The sequence below is a fragment of the Trichosurus vulpecula genome, chromosome 9 (genome assembly GCF_011100635.1).
Source record: "Trichosurus vulpecula isolate mTriVul1 chromosome 9, mTriVul1.pri, whole genome shotgun sequence".
NCBI lineage: Eukaryota > Metazoa > Chordata > Mammalia > Diprotodontia > Phalangeridae > Trichosurus > Trichosurus vulpecula.
Genome location: NC_050581.1, coordinates 61,202,552 through 61,225,577, shown reverse-complemented (window position 1 = coordinate 61,225,577; position 23,026 = coordinate 61,202,552). Strand labels below are relative to the sequence as shown.

The window sequence follows — 23,026 nt, the reverse complement described above, 5'->3', positions numbered from 1 at the left end:
CTCCTCTGGCATCATCTGGATCCAGTGGCAAGATCAGGATGACTGGAGATGACCCAGGATGCAGTGGGAGACCTTGGCCTTTTTAAGCTAAGGTCTTTAACAGGGCTCAGTTTGACTGAGGCAATACCCATTCAGTGATTAAGGCTAGGTAAGAAATGAGGCAGAGAATGGCCTCTTTACCTAGTTTTTAAAAAAAAATCAAACTAGGAGAGGAAGACCCTCAGGGTTTCTGGGAAACAGAAACAATTGCTATTTACATTCGCTCTGAGCCAATCAGAGTATAAACAATGACCAAGTAGGGCTTGGCTGGGAACCTACTGTTGGCCAATCAATGAGAGCCAGAGTGATTTCCAGGCCATCTCCAGTCATCCTGATCTATATCTTGCCACTGGACCCAGATGGCTCTGGAGGAGAAAGCCCTCCCTCACTTAAATCCAATTCACTTGCAAGTCATGGCATCATCTCCCTGATGTCATGGTCCTCTTCAAGAAGGAAAGACAAACAACAACCTCTATGAGTAGTAGTAGGAGCTGCCCCACTGGGGACCCAACTGGAAATGGCCAGTCAGGCAACACAGCTCGCTCTTTCTTTCTTCTTCCTTCCTTCCTTTTCTTATCTTTCTTCCTTCCCTCTGTCCACCCTTATCATACCCTTACCAGCAGGTGCTCTGTCCAAATGAATGCATGTTTTGATCACTGAAACCTCAAGATATCTTGTGATTTAGGACTACAATTTTTTCTTAAGGACCACACCTTAAACCCAAACAATTGATCAGATGTGTGGGCCAAAGGAGAGGGAGAAGTCAAAGACAACCCTTTGACTTTTAGTCTAGGGGATTAGGAAGCTAGTGGTAACAGAAATAAAGTGGGGCTGGGGAAAGTCTGGAAGGAAGTTCAGAAGTTAAGTGTGAGGCATATTTAGTTTACCAGGGTCACATCCAGGTAGGAGTATCCAGCAGGCAGTTGTACACTTGGCACTGGATCACTTAGCAGAGACAGAAATGTGAGTAAATGTTGATAACTTCCTCAAGAATTATAGTTTCTCTTGTTCTAGAGATTAAAGGCAGCATTTGCCAGACCTTGTACTTCTCAGTCTTCTGTCTGCCCTGTTAGAGGTAGAGGAGGGCTTTCCAGTTAACCCAATGAGTGGATAGTGTGTGGGCACCATTCCTGCTGGGGCTGAACAACCAACACTTGCTATGTCAATTTATTTCAGCAGGGGTAGGCATAGAGGATTTCCCAGACTGAGAAAAACCCAGTCAGCATGATGAGGTCAGGGAACCATATGTTTTTAGGGTTGCTCAAGACCCCAAAATACCAACACGCTGGGTCCTGCTCAAATGAATTCGATTCAAGCCTTCTCGGCCAAAGGGAAAACAAAGTTTACTACAGATTTGCCATAATGAGTAGTCTTAAGAAAGCTCACCATTTGTGAGGCTCGTTTTCGCAATGGGGCCAAATTCAATCTGTTGGGCTAGATTGAATCTGAGCACCTTCATGGAGGCAAGATGAAACTTATATATAGAAAGATTGTGGGAGGGATCTACAGTGGTCCTGGGGTGATTGGAGGAGGGGTTTAGGGGTCTTGAGGAGGAATCTAAGGAGGAGCTTGATGGGACTAGGGTGAGGTCAGAATCCAGGAGCCAAGAGAATGGGATTAAGGGTGGGAAGTAGCTGAAAGCTACCTGGAGACAACAGACAAGGGAAGAAAGGCTAGTTTAAGGGTAACAGATTTGAGCATAGACATTTTGATAGGATCAAGGGTGGGAAGTAGCCAGACAATGGAGGGCTAGGTTAAGAGTAACCTAGAGATTTGAGCCTAGTGATAATGAAAGGCTTTTGGCCTCAGTTCAAGGTGGTTCCCACAGTCTAAGCTCCATCAAGCAAAAGTCAATATTGATGTGTTCAGGCCCAAACAGACAGGGAGGGAATAGGAGCTGAGCAGCTGAGGTAGCTGACAGACAGAGCAGGGTTTCCTGCCCCACATCCAAAGTAAGGCCAGGTTGGGGCAGAAACTGAAATGGAAGAGAGACCATCAATCAGGATGGTTGGTAGACACAACACAGATTGGTAGTGGGAGTTCCAAAGCTAAGAAGACAAAATGAGAGGCAGGCCAGAGCTGGAGACCATAGATGAGCAAAATAAGTGAGCCTGACTGAACAAGCTGCTCCAATGGCACCATACTCTCAAGTGAGGCCTTTTAAAGGTCTGCCAGGGATAGCATCATCTCAGAATAAAGAAACCCCCCTTGGAATCAGAGTCAGAGGGTGGTGACACAGTCTTTAGGGAAATGAAGTCCTCAATTACCAGTCCAGCTATGGCATAGGTTGCCAGATGCCCTAAGGGCATACTAGAATTGAGTTAGGTACTAGTAATATAACTAAAGGGAAGCAAAGAACCAGGGTTCTAGTTCCTCTCCAGATTTCTGAGGTCAGGGCTGTTTCCCCAAGAACTAACATTGTCTGAGGACCTCAAAGCTTCTCACAGACTCTGATTCTCACAGCTTTTGGGGTGGTGGGGAGGGAGAGGAATGGAGCTAAACCTTTATAACATGTACATGTTTGCACAGTGAATCAATAGTAGATTCTTAGTTTCTTAGGTCTCTAATTCTAACCACTACAAGATGGTCCTATAAGATATTTTACTTCAGGTATTCAGTACTTGTATACTTTAAGATTTACAAAGCACCTTCCCCACTGCAACCCACTATGGGAAGTAGCGTGTCATTAGCCCCATTTTATAGATGTCCTCTGAAAATTGAGGTTCTGAGAGTGACTTTCAGGATCAGAGGTGGAATTCCACCTCAGTTCTCTTGGCTCCAAGTCTAGTGCTCTTTTCACTATGACGGGCTCTATTATTTGTTCCTATTCATGTTTGTTGTTGTTCAGTTATTCCAGTTGTGTCTGACTCTTCATGACCCCATTTGGGGTTTTCTTGGCAAAGATACTGGAGTAGTCTGCCATTTCCTTCTCTAGCTAATTTTACACATGAGGAAACTGAGGTAAACAGGGTTAAGTGACTTGCCCAGGGTCACATAACTAGTAAATGTCTGAGACGAGATTTGAACTTAGAAAGATGACTCTTCCTGACTTCAGGCCTGGCGCTCTATCCCTGGGCTCAGGAAAAATTAGCACCTCTGGTGTGAGGGCTTGCCAAGCCCTTTCCAGGGCTGCTTGTCCACTTTTGGTGTCCACTCTTCACCCAACTCTCACCTGTGGCTCCAAGAAGCTGTAGCATGTGCTACAGTAAAACCATCTCAGCAGACGGGCTAACCCAGGTTGAGGGCAATTGACAAGCCTCAAACCCACCTGTGAGTTAGAGGAATGTCTACCCCATGCATGTGAAAACTTCTCCAGAACAGGTGGAAGAGGACAATTTGTTCCAACGGCCACAAAGGCATGTGGAGTTCTTCAAGCTTGGTCAAAGAAGCCAAGGTGACCCAATGCATCCCAGGCCATCACCAGTCACCCTCACTTTTGCCTTGCCACACTGGACTTTGATGACTCTGGAAGACAGAGTAAGGGTGATGACTCTGTGCAGCTCTGCTTCACTGAAACCCAATTCATGCATAAGTCAAGACATTACCCCATCATGTCATCAGCCCTCTTTGAAAATGAAGGATGGACAAGAACAATAACAACTCTATTTAATCAGTGTATCATCCTCTGGAATTGCAAATCATCAGACATGGTAGCACTTCCTCACTCTCTCACAGGATGCATGTACATTTCTTCCAGGGCAGAGGCTTAGCTGTCTTTTGTACCTCCATCCTGTCACATTGGACCCACCTTAGCACAATGCAAACACTGAATGAACAGAATGAGCCACTGGTTAGGGGGAGGTCATGCATGGCTCTTGTAATGCCCTTTGAACCCTTCAGACTATATAATACCTTCTCTTTTGGTCACTGCCTTCATCAGCCAATTCTCTTTAAATAACCATACTACGTAGAGGTCATATCGTGTGTACCACGGGATAGAGGATAGGGACTGGGCCTGTGATTTCAGTGGTACAGAAAACTGCCAGGTAAGGAAACTTTCCCTACAAATGCAGGTCAGCACCTTCTCCGCCACTTGTGTCATCTCAGACTTAGAGATGTGCAAGGGTGGTGACTTTGCTGCTGGTAGGAATGCAGTGGTGGCAGGGACATGGTGTGCACGCTCCTAGAAGGCGAATGAAAACTTCAAGAGGCTTACAGTTGACCTCCTCTCCTCTCTGAAAAAGCAGCATTCCTGGGTTACAGTGTCGGTTGGGGTGGTTGAGGAGTTGGGATAAACAGCCTGGTGGTACTGAGACTGTCTAGAAAGCCTGTGTTCAAAAGGTCATAGATTTATCTAGAGCTAGAAGGGACCAGAGAGGCCATCATCTGGTCCAACCTTCTCATTTTACAAATAACGAAACTGAGGCCCAGAGAATTTAAATGACCTGTCCAAGGTCAGGTCACAGATTCAAACTCAGATCTTTTGTCTACAAAACCCAGCACTCTCCTCCACACTCAGAAATGCAGCTGCTACATAGTCTCGGCTCAGAGGAGCCCCAACTCTCTTAGCCATAGCCACAGGATTTTTAGCTCTTTTTTTTTTAAAGTTTCAGCCTAATCTCCCACCTAAACATTGAGCAAACACCAGCAGAAGCCCTCAAGGCAGAGATTTAAGTCTATATTTTTAACTCCTTTGCTTCTGCCTTGGCTGTCACTCCCTGATGCAAATGTACTATTTGACTTGGGTAAGAAAATTCATTTCAATCACTTTCATGCTCCTCCTGGTAACTCAAAATAAGAAACTTCACCTTAAGCAAATCTAAGAGCCTTGCTTCCCGTATTACTGCCAGAAACATCATCACTGCCAGATAAATAGACAGAGATGTGTAAGGGTGGTTGATTAGATAGTTGACAAGCTTACAGGGCACAAGTATTAGTGGGAACCTCCTTATGGATACTGTGAGCATGCCCACTGGCACCTGGCTGAAAGGACAGGTTTGTGTCCTGATTTGTTTCTGATGTCTAGGTATGCCCCTAAGATAATCTGGTAGGCTCGTCTATAACGTAGATGGACTCTTGTTAGAGGAACTGCTTCTCTATGCTGGGCCTATGAAAGAGAGCAACAGATTATTCTTAGCCCTTTTTGTCTTCAAGAAAAATTTCCTTGTTCAAAGGACAGAGCATAGCATAGAAGACTCAAGCCACAGGAGGAGCTCTTGTCCCACTGAGTCTCCTTGGGCAGGAGAAGCAGATGCCAATTATATGTGCTTGCCCACACCTTTCTGAGCAGGTACTTATCAGAGGCCAGAGACCACAAAGTGGGCTTCCCTGGCTCAAGAAATGGCAAAAGCAAAGGCAAAGATAAGAGGAAGCAAATGGGAGAAGCCGACCAGTGCTTGCTTACTCAGTCTAAGGGTGGAGTTGATGGAAAATGTTTCTGAACCCCACCTTTCTATATACTGGAGGAAGGATTTAATACTTCCAGGCAACATGACTCTGAAATCCTATCTTTTTTCAGAGAAAGTAAATTTCTTTTTTTTATGTTAATCTGGTTATTTTTAGTGTTTAACATTCACTTCCATAAGTTTTAAATTTTCTACACTTCCCTCCCTCCCCAAGACAGCATGCAATCTGATATAGGCTCTACATATACATTCCTATTAAACATATTTTCACATTAGTCATGTTGTATAGAAGAATTAGAACGAATGAGAAGAACCGTGAGAAAGAACAAAACAAAACAAAAAAAGAAAATAGTCTGCTTTAATCTGCCATATTTCTTTCTCTGGATGTGGATGGCATTTTTCCATCATGAGTCTTTTAGAATTGTTTTAGGTCCTTACATTGCTGAGAATAGCTAAGTCTATTAAAGTTAGTCATCAAACACTGTGGTTGTTACTGTGTAGAAAGTAAATTTCTTTGGCAGTAGAGGATTCACAGATATCTGTTGATTTAATGACTGTAGCCCAAAGAGAGATTTCCTAGGCAGTAAAATACCAGAACTGAGCCTTCTAGTAAGAGAAGGGGTATTTCTTGGGTGGTGGCAGCCTTGAGAATTGCCTCAAAAGTAGCCACAAGTTTGATTGTCTTGAAATTTGGCCCTATAGCCAAAGAAAGGGGATTTCCTATACAATGTGATCCCAGAAACTAGTATTCTAGCTAGAAAAGGTATACTTCTTGTGTATCATGAGCCTAGGGGATTACTTAAGAATAGCCACATATGGGGGTAAGACCTAGAGAAAGAAGGGGATTCTTGAGTGGTATGACTCTTGCAGAAAGAAAAAGATCTTCCCCATGACTCCTGTAGCTAGAGGAACAGAGAGAATGGAGGATTAAAGCCATGACTTGGTAGGCAGGAGGTCAGGACCTTGCTGTTGTGGTTGAGGGGGTCTTGGGAACCCTGAAATGCAAGAGTAAAAGACACAGGTCTGCCTTCAAAGAATTCGACCACTCAAGCCTTCTTTCAGTCCAAGTAGTGAGTTTATTAAAACCCCAGTTGGGGTGGGCAAGATTCCTAGTAAGTCTGTGCTATTTGTGATGCCAGTACAAGTGGGCCAGATTTTTAATTTAATGGGAGCAACGGGAGAAAGATGGATACTTTTATACAGAAAGACTGTGTGGAGATCTGGATGGGATTAAGGAGTGGCAAGCAAGCTAATTAAGTAATCAAGGTGGGCTGGGGTGGGCCAGATGCCCCAGGCAAGCACCAGGAATCTGGGCTGTGTGGGAAAGTCCAGGGCTTTTTCCTTTTTTGGGGTCTAAATCCCAAAGACATGGCTTTTTCCTTTTAAGGGTTCAGATCCCATCCCCATCATTGCTACTCCCATTATTCCTATGAGTGGTTTGGACGGTGTAGGTCTGCCTATTCAGCTACTCTAAAGCATCCTTGCTTTCCAAGGAAAGCCAAACATGGGGGATGGGCAGGAGGGGTGAGGTCTGCGTCTGTAAGTCTGGAAGGGACTGTGCAATTAGAATGTTGTAGTGTATCACCAATGGCAATCCTGAGCTTAATTCTTTCCAAGGAGAACTACTGTAAGTGCTTTATGTATTTTGTCTGTGTGTGTGTTTGAGGGCTCCCGTGAGTCCTTTGAGTGCCTTATGTGCTTTCGTATATGTTCACGTGATCCTGTGGGACCTTTGCATCTTCTATATTTTCTGTTGTATGAAATAAACGCTGGCCTATACCTGATATGCATGTTACCTTGAATGCTTATATAGAATCTGGAGATTCCCTCTCCCTCTCCTCGTCTGCCCCTGTTATCAATACCTGAGGAAATAAAAATACAAACTGTGTTTGGGGATTTTCACAAAGTAAGCTCTAGAGGAAGTCAATGAGCTAAAAAGAGAATATGCCCCTTTTTAGGTCAGTCTCTCAGAGCAGAACTGGTTTGTGTGAGTCCACAGCCTTATGGAGCCTTAGGCCATAGATTATAATAGATCATTCTCTTTCACTGTCTCTCTCTCTCTCTCTCTCTCTCTCTCTCTCTCTCTCTCACCCCTTGTCCAGTGTTGTTTTTATTGCAATCTATAACCACTAGCTAAACCAGGGGAGAAAATGTCTTCCCAGCACAGAAAGAACTCCTAGGTTCCATTATCTCTCAATTGAATGTTGGAATGAAGCCAGAAGATTAGCACTATCTTAAATTAGCACCCCTCACATACACACAAAAACACAAATCTCAAGGACTACAATATTTTGAGGAATTTTCAGGCTGTCGTGATCACATAATTTCATCATATTTAGCAATAACTACTTAAACCGATCTAACTACTTTAGACAAATTACCCACTTCAGTGGCCTCTAAATGCCCAATGGACCTTAAACCTCTTGAAACTCTAGTTCATAACTATTGCTTTCCATCCCTGGTATCTCAAGCTCTAATTGCTCTTCACTATGGAAGCAGTCACAAGGGCAATCCAGTGCAGTGATGAATAAGGCCACTCTGTTCTTGGGCTTATCTTTTCTGCAAATTGACTCTGCCAAATACAAAGAAGTCATATATTAAAAACTACATTCAAAATCTGGTAAGGAGGTGGGAACCACACAACCAGTATCAGGGACCTGACTCATCTTAAGAATTTGGTTTTAAGGGACCAAAGGAATATAGGGAACCTAAAGGATAAGAACTCCTCCATAGAAAAAGAGGAAGATGAGACCACTCACTCCCTGGAATTGAACTCCCAAAGAAGCTTCATGGGACAAGGCTCTACCATCTAAGACAGATACAGAAGGTTCCTGGGTAAATTAGGAGAAAACCCTTCCTCAAAAGGACAGAGCTAGTAAAAACAAGAAAAAGGTCCTTTAAATTTCAGACAGTTTCACTTGGGGATAGGGCCAGCTGGATACTACCCACAGGCAGGGAAATCGTTGGAAAAACTGGAGCAGCTATCCTACTGAGCTGTCCAAGGTTCTGGATTCTGCCTGACTCCTCTTTGACCACTCAGTTCTAGTTTTATTATTTATGTTCTTACCCAGGTGATCTAACATCTGTGAATCGGACCCAATCTCACGCGTATGACTAAACTGACACTGGCTATATGACCATGCTATGTTGAATTATGCCAGCTTGTTCCAGATTTATGCCCAGGAAATAAGAGTAAAAATCAATCAGTTTTAATTAATCTGAGGAAGGACTGAGTGACCTCTTTACCCTGGGGTAAGAGCTAGTCTTGGTCGAGATAGCTGGAATTTTATCGGCCCTGATCAGCCAGACTATATAGAATAAAGGGTGACAGAAATGTATGAACCCTAGGAAAGATACTACCATCGGGGCACTAACCATACCCAAACAAATTGGAAGAGAAGGGATGTTACTTCTATAAATCTGTTCATATTGTGGGCTCTACAGGCATTCCATGTATATCTGATCAGTCAAAATTACTTCTGACTGGGGTGGGAAAACTTACTGACTCCTCTAGATTGGAATCACCAGCAGTCTGGCCAGATGCAATAAGTCTAATCTATATGAAATCACTGCCCTTCCCCGAGAATTTTACTGCCAATACAGATTAGCTATTCTAGCTAATCTGAGTAACAGAAGAAGGGTGATCCATTTAGGTGTGGATATAACTTGTAATAGCCCCTTTTAATCCCCAACTCTAGGATACTCACTACCCAAGATTTTGCATGTAAGGTGCTGTTAACATATCCCATTTAGTCTCATAAGACCCAAGTTCTTCAACTATGCCAAGATGCCTTAGGTTCACTTTCTTAGACCAAGATTAATAGTCATCCTCAAAGCAGAAGGATATATGACATTGTGTGGGCAAATGGAAAATCTATACCTAGTCAAAAGATGGGATGGGCAAGCCTAAAGGACTCCTATAGCACCTACCCACCCTCACAGAACCTCATTCCAGATTGTAACATTAATAACTACCCATGCTTCAAGGGTTACAAAATGATTTCTTGAAAATAATAAAAATCTCACATTTCTATAGCCCTTTCAGGGTTTCAAAGCTTTTCCCTGACAATAACACTGTGAGGTAGATATGTTCACAAATTTAGCAAGTGGTAGAGCTGGGTTATCAAGCCAACTTCCTCTTATTGTCTTTTCCCCTTCAAATCCATCCCCGCTTCCTACTACTGTAGAGGGCAATAGCACCCTACCAGTCCATTGGGTTCACAATCTAGGAGTTGTTCTGGATTCCTCACTCTCTCCCTATCTCCCCACCCAACCCCATATCCAATCTGTAGCCAAGACCTGTCCATCTCACTTTTGCAATATCTCTTGAATCTGCCCCCTTCTCTTATCTGACACTGCCACCAATCTGGTTCAGGCCTCATCAGCTCACTGCTGGACTACTGCACTCTGTGGGTGGGTTCTTAAGTCTCTCCTCACTCCAATTCATCCTCCATTCAGCCACCAGAGTGATTTTCCTAAAGTGCAAATCCTACCATATCACCCTCCTATTCAATAAACTCTGGTGGCTTCCTATCGCCTCAAGCATCAACACAAAATGCTCTTTGCCATTCAAAGCCCTTCATAACCCAGCCCCTTTCTACTTTTGTAGTCTTCTTACACCTTATTACCTGAGACATACTCTTCAATCCAATGACACTGGCCTCCTTGTGGTTCTACATACACGAAGCTATCTCTTGATTCCAGGCATTTCCTCTGGCACTTTCTCCCCCTCACCCACCCCCATACCCGGAATGCTCTCTCTTCTGATCTCTGCCTACTGGCTTCCTTTAAGTCCCAACTAAAATCCCATTTTCTACATTGTCTTTTCCTTAATTCTAGTGCCTTCCCTCTGTTCATTATTTCTTATTTATCCTGTATATAGCTTGCTTGTATACATTCGTTTGCTTTTGTATATTTGTTATCTCTCCCACTATCTACGTGTGTGTGTGTGTGTGTGTCTGTGTATATATATACTACTATAACATGTATAATGATAGTAATATGTTTTTATATCTACATCTCCTTATATAACAATATGCATAGTCAAGCAAAACAAATTCTCACATTGGCTATGCTTCATTTTGTGTTTAAGTGCATCATCTTTCCAGCAGGAGGCTGGTAGGAGGCTTCACCTTTAGTCCTCTGCAATTGTAGTTTTTCTTTGCATGGATCAGAGTTCTAAAGTTTTGCGAAGTTGTCTTTCTTTACAATGTCATTGTATAGAGTGTTCTCTCCTAGTTCTACTCATTTCACTCTTTATCAGTTCATATGGTTTTTCCCAGTGTCCTCTGAAACATCCATTTTGTTGTTTCTTATGGCACAATAATATTCCATTACATTCTAATATTATATTTTGTTTTAGGAGAACATCCCAGTGGAAGGCAGCCCCTTGGTCTACAGTTTGGGGCTACTATGGAAAGAGCTTCTATAAATAAGTATTTTTTACATATGGGTCCTTTCCTCTTTCTATGATCTCTTTGGGGTACAAGCCTAGTAGTGCCAAAAGGTATGCACAAGTTACTGACTTTGGGGGCATAGTTTCAAATTGCTTTCCAGAATGACTGGACCAATTCATAAATCCACCAGCAGTCCATCAGTGTGTCCATTTTCCTGCAGCCCTTCCAATGTTTGTAATTTTCCTCTTTTGTCATCATTGCCAATCTGATAGATGTGATGTGGAACTTCAGAGTTCCTTAAATTCAACCATTTCTCTAATTATTAGTGATCTGGAGCATTTTTCCACATGGCTACAGATAAATTTGATCCCTTCCTTTGAAAATTGCCCATTCATATCCTTCGGCCAATTATTAATTGGGAAATGGCTCTTTGTCTTATAAATTTGAATAAGGTACTTATATATCTTGGAAAATGTGTTGCAAAATTTTTTTCTCAGTTAACTGTTTCTCTTCTAACTTTAACTGCATTGGTTTTATTTGTGCAAAAACAATTTAATTTTATGTAATCAAAACTGTCCATTTTATCTTTGGTGATCCTATCTATCTCTTTCTTGCCTATGAACTATTCCCTTTTCCACAGATGTGAAAGTTAATTTATTCCCTGTTCCTCTAATTTAGTCACAATATCACTTTTTAATGTATATGTCATTTATCATTCGAAGTTCATCTTGGTATACAACTTGAGATGTTTGTTGGTCCATACCCAATTTCTGCTAGACTGCTTTCCAGTTTTCTCAACAATTTTGGTCAGTTAGTGAGTCTGTACTCCAGTGACTAGGGTGTTTGGGTTTACTGACACTGTGCTTTTATGTGATATGTACCTAATATGTTCCACTGACTGACCTCTATTTTTTAACCAGTACCAAATCATTGGGATTGTTACTGCTTTGTAGTATAGTTTGAGATCTGGTATTGCTAGGGCCCCTTTTCCCACTGTTTTTCCATTACTTTCCTTGAGATTTTCAAACTTTTGTTTCACCAGATGAATGTTATAATTTTTTCTAGCTAAATAAAACAATCCTCTGACAGTCTGACTAGGATTGCACCATGTAGGTAGGTTAATTTAGGCAGTATTGTCACTTGTATCATACTGGAGCACAATGTACTTTGTCATCAATTTACCACGACCTCCAAAATGATCACTGTTCCTTAAGGTGGATACTTTGAAAATGATGATTCAATTCATATCATAGCAGTGGACATCCTGTGCTGCCACCACCACCATTACCACTCATCTTTTCTTTCAGGATGGGTTCTGCCTCTCTGACAAGATTATTTTTGCTCAGACCCTAGTTAATATTCTTTCTCTGGCTAACTCTATTTTCATCCTGGGAAGCCAATCCTATTGTCTGTTCATCACCCACAGACAGATGGTCAAACTGAAGGAAACAAATGGTACCTTAGAATAATGCACACTATTATATGATATACCAATATGATAATTGGACTAAAGTCTTCTCTACTACCAATTACACATATAATAACTCTCCTACACAAAATGTTCTTCTTTTTGCTTCTTACATATCTCATTCATGCTGCTCCTTCCCCAGTACTTTACTTCCACAGCCACAATTCAGGTTCTCAGCCCAGTGTCCAAACTTTCCTGAATGATGGTTTACTGCTCTTTGACTGTACTCTATGGGCCACATACAAAGACCACACCAACCACTGGAAAGCTTTGGAAAATCTATATGTAGGGGTCTTAGCTTGACTCTCTATGAAATGTCTCCATAGAGCTTAGCCTTCAAAAATAATCACTTTATCAAGACATTTGCCATTGCAGAAATCATGAAACCTATAAAGTTTAAACTCCAACTACTATACTTTTGAAGGTAATCTTTCACCATTACTTTCTTCATCCAGACAGGTTTGGCTATCATCCATACTTATAGCCTATACCATAACTCTCAGGCTACAGAAACAAAAAGGATAGATTGGAGGTCTACAAAATTCTGCACCGAGAAGCAACTATTTATAAATATCTTATAGACGAGAAAGCCTGTGGTCTTCAGGGCCATACTTGGGACACTTGCCTAAGTTCATGCCCCCTGCCTTGTCCAGCATTCTGTCATAGGTATGTGGTGAAACAGTCTCCTTTCTGCTTACTGAAGGAGGACCTATAAGAGAGTTCTCATATTCTGGGTTCCCAATACTTACTGTCCTAACACTATCTTCAGCTGATGGCCCGTTGTCACACTCAATTCAATTCAACAAACGAATACTATGTACAAGGTACTGCACTAGGCACAAGCCAAAACCTGCCTTTAAAGAGCTTACAATGAATGTACTGAGAGGATATAGCATGTGAATATATAAGTAAATACAAGAGAATCTGAGGAAAGAGAGAGGACTAAGATTGGAGGGTTGGATGTTTTCTTGCTGTCCCAATTCAGGACTTTGATAGATCTGTTTAGTCTGTAGAGCATAGGCCATCCCTGGTCATCTGGTTCACTGCCCACTGAGTCCTGACACTAACAAGGAGGGTATTCCAAACAAAGATAACTACATAAAAATATATTTCTCTTCTCTCTCTCTCTCTCTCTCTGTCTCCCCCCACCCTGTGTGTGTGTGTGTGTGTGTGTGTGTGTGTGTGTATGTGTGTTTTCTTGGAGTATTTGTTTTTCTCAAAGTTTGTGTATATATTTTTCTTAGTTTATCTGATTACACTTTGGTAAGGTTAGGTAAGGTCAACGAATTTCTTTGGAGGGGCTGATATCACAGGTATATTTGTATTGTTTATGGTGGGGGTTTCATCATGTAGTCAAGACAACAGCTATGAGGACATAAATCCTGCATTTCACTATTATTTTATGGTGAATTCTCAATGTGGGTGTTTTCTTTGGAATATCTTGGTCTGTGCGGATATGTAAAGGGAATGGTGGAAGAAGAAAAGGGAAAGAAAGTTTCCATGAAAGTTGTTTGGTTGATCCTCTGAACTGGGGCCCAAACTTGAAATTTTTCTGGAGCCAATGGAGAATGTTTTTCCAGGTCTCTGCTCTCTCTATTATCCACAGTGCTGCAAGTGGCATGATACCTGTCCTAATAGTATGAGAAGCTGAGTCTCTCAAGAACAGAGAATTCTCTATTACTGTTCATTAATAAAAGATCTAGTGCTTACAAATGCAGTGCTTTCTGTTATCATTTACTCTTTTTCATTCTTTCATGCCTCCTTCTCCCCTTTTCCTTTCTCATAGTTTAGATTTTCTCCTTCTTGTTGATGATGCCTCAGTTTTCCTTCCTTCCTTCCTTCTTTCTTTCTTTCTTTCTTTCTTTTTTTCTTTCTTTCTTTCTTTTGCCACATCTAAGCTTTGTCTCCTTGTGGTAACAGAGGTAGAACTGATGCGGGGAGAAGAGTGCTGACTTTGTAGTTGGAGGATCATGAGTTGAAATCGTGCCTCAGAGACTCCCCACCTGTGGGACCTTAGGCAAGCTACCTACCCTCTCAGGGCCTTTGTTTCCTCATCTGAGGGGATTGGACTATATGGCCTCTATGGTCCTCTACATCTTTAAAGTCCTACAAAATTCTATGCTTGGACATCTTAGTCTCTACTGTCACTTCTATTACTACCGTCCAAGGACTTGAGGTGGTTTTTCCAGGGGCTACAGTCTTCGGAATATAATTCTGCCAATAATCTGGAAAATGATTAATAGAAATACACTCTAGACAACTTGAATATAACAAAACACAACAGATGTTAGGATTTATAAACTGTATACACTATATATATGAACATATATGTACACACATATCCATATATATGTAATAGATATACAGATATACACACACATGCAATTTGCAAATCACAGCTATATAGACTAGACATGGAATTTATCCTGTCTATATCTTGCTTGTACACAGTTTTTTGCATATTGTATCTCCAATTAGGTTGTAAATTCTTGACAGCAGGGACTGTCTTTTGCCTTTTTTTGTACCCCCAGAATTTGTCAGAGTGCCTAACCTATGGTAGGTGCTTAATAAATTCTTGTTGGCTTGACTTCAGTTGGAGGAATATGTCTTAGAAGTTGATAATTCTAGATACTTCAGTCCAGTACCTTGAAACCAGTCTACTGGTGATCTTGTCTCTCTGGCTCACCCAGAGCTCCATATTTTCTTTCTAGTTCCAGCCAGTTTCAGCTATAAAGCCCAAGGCCAATCTTCGCTAATAACAAGGATTGACAAGGCAGCATGGCACAGCAGAAGGACTGGATTCAAATGCTAGGTCTTCGAGTTACTAGCCGAATGACCCCAGGTGTGTCACTTAACTTCTCTGGGACTCACTTTTGCATCTGGAAGATGAGAGAGAGAGCTAGGCTAGATGATTTCTAAAGTCAGCTTCCAAGTCTACACTTTTGACCCCATGATATCATCCCCTGGCCAGCAAGGAAGGAGTGAACTCTTCTTTCTTGTTCAGGAAGACTGTGTCCCTGGGCCTGCTTCTCCTAAATCTCTAAGATATAGATCTCTGTTGTTTGCTAGTTTCTACAGAGTTCTCCTTAAATCTAAGATTACAACTTGGGCTTTTCATTGCAGTCCCTCTTTTTTGTGTTTTTCTCTTACTTTCCCTCTCCTTTATTCTGTTGTGACCTCAGTCCCAAAGTCCATTGGTATGGATCTCTCTCCTCAATAGTGGAGACAAATGCCTTGTCCTGTGTAAAGGATGGGGCAGAGCTGGAGAGAGGGGTAGGGCAGCTCCTCAATCTCCTCAGTTTTCTTAGAAAGTTTTTCAAGTTGTTTTGGGTTCTGCAGTCACTTTGGGTGCTTCTGGCTTCCAGCTTCAAGAGAATAGATGGATGAGGGCACCTCCCTTCAGGATGCTGAAGGAAGAGACTCTGGGAAGACATGAGAGAAGCAGGCAATCTCCCTAGCTTGCTACACGAGAGACATCAGTGAAGTTCCCCTCAAATGAGATCTGAGACTCTTTCTCTCTATGTTGTTTGAGCTGAGTTACCTTGCTCTGAATGGGAGAGCTCCTTCACTCTGTGTTGTCTGGTATATTCTTCTATGGGTACTTTATCTGATTTCTGTTTTGCTGCTGATGTGGATAAAGGGGTTTTCTCTCATAATTGCTGAGCACTCATTGTACAACTGGTATTTGGAAGGAAAGGTGTCAAGTCTTGGATCTAGAGCTTGGGAATCCTCCTTTCTCCCCCAATAATGACACGGCAATAAGAAGTGAACCGATCTCACTTTTTGAAGCTGATCTCATCCCTTAGACTAACAATATTTAAAGACCATATAGATATAATTCTAATCCAATACCCCCTCTCTATGAGGAGAGCAGAATGACTTCCCTCCTAAACTTCCTGCTTCCCCTCCTGGCAGGAAACAAAGTCTCCCTTGGAGAAGGCGGGAGGAGAAGAGGCTAGAGGTGTCTATTCTTACTCCCTTCAAGCCACACGATGCCCCTATGCTACATGTGGGGGCACACGTGGGGCCTCACTAATACTGTTAATGCAAGTATTATTAAATGCCTACTATGTGCACAGCCATATATCAGATTTCTTTCTGCTGTGTACCCATGAAAATGATGGACTTCCTGCACTCGAGAAGTTTGCAATCCATTAGGGGAAATGATACACAAAGAGCAAAAAACTGGAGTTCATTTTTCACCAGAATTATACACCAGCAAGTATGATTTAATGTTCACGTAGCAAGTGCAAATAAATGTAGAACAAAGTACGTAAATGTCAAGAGGATATGGAGTTAGAGGAGTGGACAGTCAGAGAGATTAACCATGGACAATTTCCCAAAGGTGAATTCTGAGCCAAGTTTTAAAAGAGAGGGACATGGGATAATGGAGCGAAGGAAATAGGCCCGTTCAGGTGAAGGGAATAATATCATGAGAAAGTCAAGTATGTAGACTAGCCAGTGATCCACATCCATAGAGTATTTGACCTTTGGCTTGGGGGAAAGGGATAACGAGAGGAGTCATAATAAATGGCACCTTGCTGATCAGACACAGAACTCCGGATGTGTTCTTGGTAACTAGGGCTTCCTCCAAGATGCTTGGCTGGCTGGAACTCAGGAGGATGGACTCTTGTTGGAGCAGCTGCCCTTCTTCATGCTCTATAAAATTGAGTAGGCAGGACCAGGTTTTTTCCTTTTTCTATTCAAAAGACAGACCAGCAAGGAGGAAAGTGGGCCTGGTCTTTCAGGAAGGGAAACACGTCCACACAAGCCTCTCCCCACCATGAAATGGAAATGGGTACCTTGGAGGCAGAGGCACGTTGCAGTTGTATGTGCTTGCAAGCAGCCTGAGAAGACAGATCCTGAAAGTAGGTTTCTCAGCAAAAGAGATGGGCCATTGTTTGATTCCCTGTAGAAACACACAGCAGAGGTGCACATTAACATCGCAGCTTGACCTGAGATAGTAGTTCCCATGTTCCTAAACTTCACATTCCTGTGTGAAGGAGGGGAGATTCTCAAATCCTTAGGCAGTGTGATACTGGAATCTAGCTTTCCTGCCAGAGAAGGGGGCTTTGTTGGGCAGCATCAACTTTGTGGGGTGCCTTATAGATGACAAGCTAAGGTTACGAGTTTGGGGACTGTACCTTCTAGAGAGAGAAAGGGACTTCCCTATGGAGTATGCTCCTTGGAGAAAGAAGAAAATCATCCACCTCATCCCTGAGTGGTATTCTACTAGGAGAGCTGAGTCAAGAAATTACAGTGTGGGTCTATTAATTGTTTGGTAGCTAAATGGAGAGGTGGATAGAGTGCTGGGCCTGGAGTCAGGAAGACTCCTCTTCCTGAGTTTGAATCTGGCCTCAGATACTTAGTAGTTGTGTGACCCTAGGCAAGACACGTAACCTTATTTGCTCAGTTTCCTCACGTATAAAAGGAGCTGGAGAAGGACATGGCAAACCACTCCAACATCTTCGCCAAGAAAACCCCCAATGGGGTCATGAAGAGTCAGGTAGGACTGAAAATAACTCAACAACAATAATTGTTCAGCATTCCTAAAATTAATTTGCTTTCTGAATATCAACACAGGGTGACACCATGAGCCCAGGAGGGACTATGTAACACCATGGGGGGATGGGGTGGGGGGCCTAGAAATCCATCAGAATGTCAAAGGGTTGCCCTGGTGGCAACCCCAAGTGCAATTTCCTTCCAAAGGGAGCTATGTAAATCATTTGAGTGCCTCATGTGTTTCTTCTATATTTATGGGCTTCTTTGAATCTTCTGCATTTTCTGTGGGATGAAATATAAGCTCTCCTGCTCATATGGATTGCTACTTTGAGTGCCTGACACCCTGTTATCCACACCTGAGGAAACCTAGATCTCAGCCAAACATAAGCTATAATTATAGGCTTTCTTGGAGTAATCCCAGGTGGGAGCAATAAGCCAAAGAGAGAAAACAAACCTCTTTGTGCCCCCTGCGCTGGACTCAATCTGGGTGAACTCAGAGGCTTTTAAAGTCTATTAAAATACTTTTAAGAGTAAAATTTTCAGAGTAAAAATACTTTTAAATATAAGTAATTCAATGTTTATTCCTTTTTATAATCCAAAAGTTTGCCATTTTTCAAAAAAGGGCAGTAAGATATTTGCTATTGCTTCATATGTAAGATAAATGGTACCTTCTCCAGGGTATCTTGGTTGCAGTTTGGCTAAGCTGACACCAAGTAACCTTGGTTATGGACTTAAGAGTTTGAACAACTAGTGTTTCTATAAGCGTTATTAACTGACTTTGCCTTATTTTTCTACTCAATTGTGCCTTTTAAAAAATAAGTGTGGCACACGCTCTCAACTTACTCTCCCAATGCATAATCTCACCAGGAGGTTGGATGCCCAGAGTGTGGCTACTACTGGTCCCCTCAGGATTCTAGGAGGATCCTGAGGGAGCTGGGGATGGTTTTCTAGTATAATAGCGTAAGAGCTCCCACTGGTATTCTTTCCCCAACGACTATTAGTTCATATCAGCTGGTCAGATAGACTTAATAAGCTTTTTGAAAAGAATATTTACTAAAGTGAGATGGTAAGGATAGTGGGATAGAGAACATTCCCAACTATTCCATGACATAACTTTCCTACCAATACATATGGAATCTAGAGGGAAGTGGGCTCAAGCTTAGAATGTACATGTAGCAGACAGGCAATTCCTATCCGCTGCTTGCTGAAGTCCTTTAATTCCCTTTTTGGGATACTCCTGATTTTCTCTTAGCTATAGGGTAGTTTTTCTGCTAGGCTCCTTATAGAAGCTTAAAGCTGCCCTTCCTCAGTGGCTAGTTTGTCCTTGGTTTCCAGTGTGGAGATTGCATCACCTGTTCTGGGGATGCTGCTAGGACTAGGACTTTTGCCTCTAAAGTTTATGAGATCCTTCTCTAGTCAAAGTAGGAGACTGAAGTTGGGAGTTTGGCTGGACCTGCTTCTATCACTAAGTTGCCAGACACTTGAAGACTTGATTGCAAACTAGCTTGTTGGTTTTATACAAGATCCACAGTGCATGGCCAAGTCCCCTCAAATAATTTACATAGACTTCTCGTGCAAGTGTCTCTCTTTTTCATCCAAGAACTTTTAAACTAAACTTTTTGCACTTAATCTAAAACATTGATTGAATCAATAGAAGTGTTCTCACCTGGTTAAGGATTTATCTTGTTAGTTATGGGGTAGGGTGATTGAGTCATTGATACAATCTGTGTGTACCTTTACGTAAGAATAGAATTATTTAAGAATTATTGCACTACTTGAAAACCATGATCAGAAAAAGAGCCTGGATATCATATTTTGAGAAATTATCAAGGAAAACTATCCTGATATCCTAGAACCTGAGGGTAAAATAGGAATTGAGAGAACCCACCAATCATCTCCTGAGAGAGATCCGAAAATGAAAACTCCCAAGAATATTATAGCCAAATTCTAGAACTCCTAGGTCAAGGAGTAAATACTACAAGCAGCCAGAAAGAAACAATTCAAATATCATGGAGCTACAGTCAGGATTACACATAATTTAGCAGCTTCTACATTAAAGTATAAAAGTTCTTAGAATATAATATTCTGGAAGGCAAGGAAACTAGGATTACAACCAAGAATCTCCCACCCAGCAAAACTGAGTATAATCCTTCAGGGGGAAAAATAGATATTCAATGAAATACAGGACTTTCAAGCATTTCTGATGAAAAGACCAGAGCTGAATAGAAAATCTGATTTTCAAATACAAGACTCAAGAGAAACATAAAAAGGTAAAAAGGAAAGAGAAAACACAAGGGATTCAATAAGGTTAAATTGCTTACATTCCTATAAGGGAAGATGATACTTGTAACTCTTACGAAGCTTATCACTATTATGGCAGTTAGAAGGAGTATACATGAACAGAAAGCATGGGTATAAGTTGACTTTGATGGGATGATACCCAAAAGGGAAAACAATGAAATGAAGGGGTGAGAAAGAGGAGTGCACTGGGAGAAGGGGGAATGTAGAATGGGGTAAATTATCTCACATGAAGAGGCATGAAAGAGCTTTTACAGTGGAGGGAAAGATGGGGGTGGGTGGGCATCGAATGAACCTTACTCTCATTGAAATTGGCTCAGAGAGGCAATAACATGCACACTCAGTTGGGTATAGAAATGTATCTTGTGCTATAGGAAAGTAGGAAGGAAGGGGGGACTGATAGAAGGGAAGACAGATTGGGGGAAGTGGTGATCAGAAGCAAAACACTGGTAAGGAGGGACAGGGTAAAAGGACAGAGAGAGAAATAATAAGGTGCAATTGTATGTTAAGATATGGTTAAGAGGCAGATGGGTCACACTAGAAAATAACAATTAGTAAGTGGGGTAAGATCTCTTAAAGGAAAGATTTCAAGAAGTAGTCAAAATCAATATCCCATTCTACAAGTGGTGTGTCTGCACTAGCAAAGGGAAGGATGACTTTTATATATGTGTAGAGAAGAAAGGACCACTGTTATGCATTGATCTTTCTAGCTACACTCACACATAAAGGCAGAGATTACCCCCATCAGTTATTTCAGTTCAAAGGATAGTGACACCATGAACAAAAAGATAACAATCTTGGAACAATATGACTATTGCATAAAGCAAATCATCTTTCTAAACCACAATGATGTGCTTGCTAATACAATATATTCTGCAATTGCTTCTTCTTTGAATGTGGCAATAGATTGATAATAACCCTCAGAGGTCTTGCTGAGGGTACACAAATTCACAACCATCTCATCTATAACCTGTTGTTTCTCCTGACAGCTGTGAGCGTCTTCTCTCTTCCCCCAAACACTTCAGGTACTGGAATTCTTTTCTTATGTGATGAAGCAATATCCTAAGGCCCCACTCCTTTAGGTTAAGCAAGGATTTTCCTGAGAAGGATCTTTCTTAGAAATCCTTGAGATCTGGTTGGCTCAAGAGGACTAGGGCTCAGGCCACAGATGTATCTTCCTGAGTATAAGAATGTCCAGGACGTGAGGGGCTGGAGCTCTCAGACCACAGAGCAGCAGCATGAACAGCAGTGGTACAGGAAAGATGCATTCACCTTAGTCAACTGTTTCCTCAGTGAATAATCCCTTCCCTGTTCTGAATCGCTTGTTAACTGTTAGATGGACTACATTTCATTCCAGTTTTGAACCAGAGGTACCCAACTGACCTAGTCGGACCTGGACTGGCTTAGTCAGCTCTACTCTATGATATCCTGCTAGAGGCATATAGATGGGTTTTTTTTTTTTAATCAATGAATCTGGCCAGATTTATGTCCAGAGAAAGGCAAAGAGAAGACAAACATCTACAGGACTTTAAAGTGTGCAGAGATACACTTCAGGAGGAGTCCCTCCTTCCTTCTAAGGTCTTTGTTTTGACTTTAACTCCAGTTCACAGCTAATTCACATGCCTGAGTTTGGGCACTGACCATTAAAAGAGAGGTCAAACATGTACATTTGGAATGAGGATAATAACAGACAGGGTTTCTGTTTCCTTGGGACAGGGCTGTGCATCTGTGTAGCCCCATGGTCCCTAGAAGTGGAGAAAACTGCCAGTTGGAGACACAGACTGGTTTAAATACACACACACATACCAAAAAGGAGTGAAGATATGGGGGAAGAGAAGGAAATGTTGCCAGATTGCTATGTGAAGGAGAAGAAAGATTAGCACAGTAGGCAGCCACAAGGTGAAGGAACAACCCCAAATCTATTTCCTCACTGGCATGAGTCAGGTGGACTGAATAGGTCTTGAGGGAAGGTAGAACTTACCAGAAGAGAGGATTACTGAACTCTCTAGAAATACTAAGTTCTTTTTTGTATGGGAGGGAACCCATGCAGCTTAGAACCATAAACTGGGAGCACTATACCAGTCCCTAGGGAGGCAAGGACCAAGTGAGGGGGAGGGGAAGTGAGTTGTCTAGGAACACCAAGTTCTTTCCCCCTTGGGGTTCCCTATCAGGATAGTACTATAGCTCCCTGGAGATGGTGTAGGTCCATTTGAAAGGGAGTATAATCTTGACTGTTTTGGGGCTCTGGATTATGTGTGAGTCCTTTGTATTTTTTGTCAGGCTAAAAAAAAGAGAGAAAAAATAACTTGTCCTATATTTGCTGTTGTTATCCTGAGTGTTTGTGTAAGAGCCGAGGGCTCTTTTAGACACAAGCTAAATTCTGATGTTACTAGGAAAAGCCCTGGATAGGGACATAACCCTTAAAAGTTAGAAACCGAACTTATTCCACGTAAGCACAAAGCTGTGGTCCTCGGCCATGGGCTGCATAATCTTTTCAGTCTGAAAAGATAATGGCTGAAAGAAGATATAATCAGAGTTTATGATGGGAATGCAACTATCCCTATGGCAGAAATCACTATTTTCACCAAATCCTGGAATACTAAAACTAGTAGACTTGAGCTTTAAAGATGGTCATAAAAAAACCCTACTGTATACAACTAGCATGGATTTTGTTACACAAGAAACAGTACAAAGTGAAATAGAAATAAATTCTAAGACGGTTTAAGGTAAGTTAAGTAATAACAAATTACTATTATCTCCACCTGGCTAACTCATAGATGTCTTAAGTTTAGCATGTCCAAAAATGAACTTATTATCTTCCCTCTAAATCCACCCCTCTGCTTAACTTCCCTGTTTCTGTCAAGGGCATCACCGTCCTTCTAGTTAGTTTAGTTCCGAAGCTCTGAGTCACTTCTCATTGTCTCTGTCCCTCAGCCCCAACATCCAATCAGTCAGTTGTTAAGCCTTATACATAGGGC

The 23,026-nt window shown here is 41.8% G+C and overlaps 1 long non-coding RNA gene across 1 annotated transcript in view; it reads right to left on the bottom strand.

Annotated features, from left to right (window-relative positions):
- Positions 1-16,744: 16,744 nt before the first annotated feature.
- LOC118831810 overlaps positions 16,745-23,026 on the bottom strand; it is a 64,066-nt gene continuing 57,784 nt past the window's right edge. Inside the window, exon 4 of the long non-coding RNA XR_005009156.1 lies at positions 16,745-17,157. This is a non-coding gene — a long non-coding RNA (uncharacterized LOC118831810). The remainder of the gene's footprint in view (positions 17,158-23,026) is intronic.